Source organism: Mus pahari, chromosome 20 (assembly GCF_900095145.1).
Source record: "Mus pahari chromosome 20, PAHARI_EIJ_v1.1, whole genome shotgun sequence".
NCBI classification, from domain to species: Eukaryota; Metazoa; Chordata; class Mammalia; order Rodentia; family Muridae; genus Mus; species Mus pahari.
The window spans coordinates 1,045,670-1,049,507 of record NC_034609.1 but is presented as its reverse complement, the minus strand read 5'-3'; the positions used below and the strand labels follow the sequence as shown (position 1 = coordinate 1,049,507).

General features: G+C 42.2%; 1 pseudogene; it reads left to right on the top strand.

The window, feature by feature from the left end:
* The first annotated feature begins 794 nt into the window (after positions 1-794).
* LOC110337681 lies at positions 795-1,408 on the top strand (annotated as a pseudogene).
* The last annotated feature ends 2,430 nt before the right edge of the window (positions 1,409-3,838 follow it).

Below are 3,838 nucleotides of genomic sequence, written 5' to 3'. Positions count from 1 at the left end.
AGAAACAGTTTAGCATGAAGAGGAGACATCACCTCAGGGTAAAATGGACCTAAGAAGAAAGCTGGTGTAGCCATTTTAATATCTGATGATTCTAATATTAATACAATTTAAATTAAATGAATTAGAAAAGATAAGAAAAGAACTACATATTCATAAATGGAAAATATCTACCAAGAGAACACTGCAATTCTTGATATCTATGTACCAAACACAAAGTCATCCAAGTTCACAAAAGATTAATAATAATACAACTTAAATCATATATTGATCCCTACACACTGAGAGTGGAACATGTCAATATCCCACTCTTGGCAATAGACAGATCATCAAGGCAAAAACTAGGCAGAAAGTCTGTAGCTAACTGGTATTATAAAATGAGTGGACCTACCTACAAGTATTTAGAGAATATTTCACCCAAACATAAAAGAACACCTCTTCTCAGTACCTCATGCATCTTTCTCAAAAAATGACTGCAAACTTGGACACTAAGCAAGTCTATACAGACATAAGAAAATTGAATAACACCTTCACCCTGTTTGACTGCCTTGGATTAAAATTGTTTATCAACAACTACAGAATCAACAGAAAATTTTCACTAGTGGGAACTTAACAATTCACTATTGAGTGAAAAATGGATCAAAGGAGAAAATAAGAAATGCAAGACTTCCTAGAATTGAAAAAAAAATTGAATACACAATGTACGCAAATCGTTGGGTGGCAAGCCAATAGCACTAAGTGCCTACATGAAAACCTGTGCCTTTCCACTCGGCCGTTCTCTTATGTAGGAGGCAGTCATGGCGCCCAGCCAGAATGGCATGATCCTGAAACCCCACTTTCACAAGGATTGGCAGCAGCGAGTGGATACTTGGTTCAACCAGCCAGCAAGCAAGATCCGCAGGCGAAAGCGCATCGTATTGCCCCTTGTCCCGAGTCCAGCCCCATCAGGCCCATCGTGAGGTGCCCTACAGTAATATACCACACCAAGATCCGGGCTGGTGGGGCCTTCAACGTGGTGAAACTCAGGGTGGCTGGTATCCACAAGAAAATGGCTCGCACCATCAGCATCTGTTGACCCAAGGAGGTGAATCGAGTCCACAGAGTCACTGCAGACCAAATTGCAGCTCCTGAAGGAGTACCGCTCCAAGCTCATACTTTTCCCAGGAAGCCTTCTGCTCCGAAGAAGGGAGACAGTTCTGAAGAACTTAAACTGGCCACCCAGCTGACAGGACCTGTGATGCCCATCAGGAATATGTACAAAAAGGAAAGGGCCAGGGTCATCACAGAAGAAGAGAAGAACTTCAAGGCTTTTGCCAGTCTCCAAATGACCCATGCCAATGCCCGACTCTTTGGCATCTGAGCAAAAAGGGCGAAGGAAGCTGCAAAACAAGACGTTGAAAAGAAAAAGTAATGTGCTGCTGGAGAGTTGCAATAAATTTTCCATAAAGCAAAGAAAAAAAAAAAAAGAAAGAAAGAACAGAAAAAGAAAAAAAGGAAAGGGAAGAAAAGAAAAAAAGAAAGGAAGGAAGAAGAAAAGAAAGCCCGCAGACATCTCCTATAAGTAATTTAACAACACACCTGAAAGGTATAGAACAAAAAGAGGAAATCCTACCTAAAAGGGCGAGTCAGAGCATCATAAAGACATACTTTTAAAAACCTGTGCTCTACTAAAGTGGAAACATCTAAAGGAAATGGATAATTTCCTTGATACATATCATTTACCAAAGTCAAATCAAGAACAGATAAGCAATTTTTACTTCTTAGTTATTCAATTTATATTCCATACCCTCCCACCCTCCTACCATCCTTTCCCCCATCCCCTCTCACTTCTCCTCTGAGTACGTGGGTCCCTCTGGGTATTCCCCCCCCCCCACCCTGGCACATCAAGTCTTTGTGAGGCTAGGCACATCTTTTCTCACTGAGGCCAGACAAGCCAGCTTGGCCAGCTAGAACAACGTATCTCCCATAGAGGCAATAGCTTTGGGGATAGCCTCTGCTCTAGTTGTTCAGGACCCACATAAAGGCCAAGCTGCATATCTGCTACAAATTTCCCAGCTCAAGCCTGTGTACATTCTTCGGTGGGTGGTTCAGACCTGAGAACCCTAAAGGTCTAGGTCAGTTGCCTTTGTTGCTCTTCCGGTGGAGTTGCTATATCCATCTGGGCTCTCAATCCTTCTTCCTATTCCTCCACAATAGTTCCCAAGCTCCATCCATTGGCTATGGGTGTTTGCATCTGTCTGAGTCAGCTGCTGGGTGGAGCCTCTCAGAGGACAGCCATGAAAGATTCCTTTCTTCAAGCTTAACAGTATCGTTGAAACAGATGCATAATCACTAGCAAAAAGCTGTCAATGAAAGTCTCCCAGTTTAAAAAAAAATAAAATCTCGTAACCAACCTCAACTTAAATAGAACCTCAAAACAATTCCAATAAAATTAGGAATAGGACAACCTCTATCTACTTTTTCCATACGTATTTACGGTAGTACTTTGAAATCTTAGCTAGAACAAGAAGGCAACTGAAGGAGATCAAGGGGATACAAATTAGAGAGGAAGAAGCCAAAGCCTCTATTTGCAGATGATGCATATACATAGGTGACAATAACATTTTTAGTGTGGAACTCCTGTAGCTGATAAACTCATGGAACTCAGTAGCCCTCCTCCACACAACTGACAAGTGAACTGAGAAGGAAACCATGGGAACAGCGGTTTTTACAATAGCCTTAAATAATATAAACTATCCTGGGGTTGCTCTGAGATGAAGCACCGTGATTTAAAGCAAGTTGGGGAGGAAGGAAAGAGTTTATTCAGCTAGCACTTCCACAACACTGCTCATCATGAAAGAAGTCAGGACAGGAGGAAGTCATATAGAGGAGGAAACTCGAGCCAGAAGCTGATAGAGAGGCCATGGGGGAGTGATGCCTACCCTGGTTTCTTATAGAACCTAGGACCACTATCCCAGGAACAGCATCACCCACAATGGGCTCTGCCGTCCTGCATTGATCCCTGACTAAGAAAATGTCTTACACCAGGATCTTATGGAGACATCATTTTCAATCCAGGGTTCCTCCTTTCAGATAACTCTAGCTTGTCATAAAAGTAACCAGGGCACTACAGAGTGAAAGAGTTATATAATAAAATGTTAAGGCACCGAAGAAAGAAGCTGAAGCCAGAACAAAGGGAGGAAGGTAGAGGGGAAGGATTGTTGGAGGGGGTAACCAGGAGGGGGAGCAATGTGTGGGATGTAAAGGGAAAAAATAAAAGTAAAATGGAATTTTTTTTAAAAGAATGGAAGGTATTAACCCAACATTGCTTGTGTTTTGGTTCAGATGTTACATAGTAAATAAGTATAATTTTAATTATTCCTAGTTAGGTCCTCCCATTGTCAAAACTAATGTTCTTCAAGACCCATCACAGATACTGCCCTTACGACTGAAGGAAAAATCCTGGAAAAGGCTCAGATGTCACTGTGAGAGAATTCATGGAAGTGTAATCAGGGTCTGTTGCTGCTGTGTTGTTACCCAGCATCTCCGGACAAAATGTAAGTCCTTTTTCTAGAATCAGGTATGTAAAATAAAAGTCAACAGGAATGGGAAGGGGCATGTAACTCAGCTGTGAGGTCATGGATAGCATGCCTGGGGCCCCTCATTTAACCAGAGAAGGAGAAGGGAAAGAGAAGGGGTGATTTCAAGGCAGAGCCCAGCGTACAATAACCTTGAGTGTATCATTTAGCTTGCACTAGACATGGAGAAAAGCAGGAAGACTCTAGTGTGTGCCTTCATTTTTCAGGAGTGGCTTTTCCCTGCTATGTAGGCATGTGTGTTACTTGCTGGCCATCTCAAAACA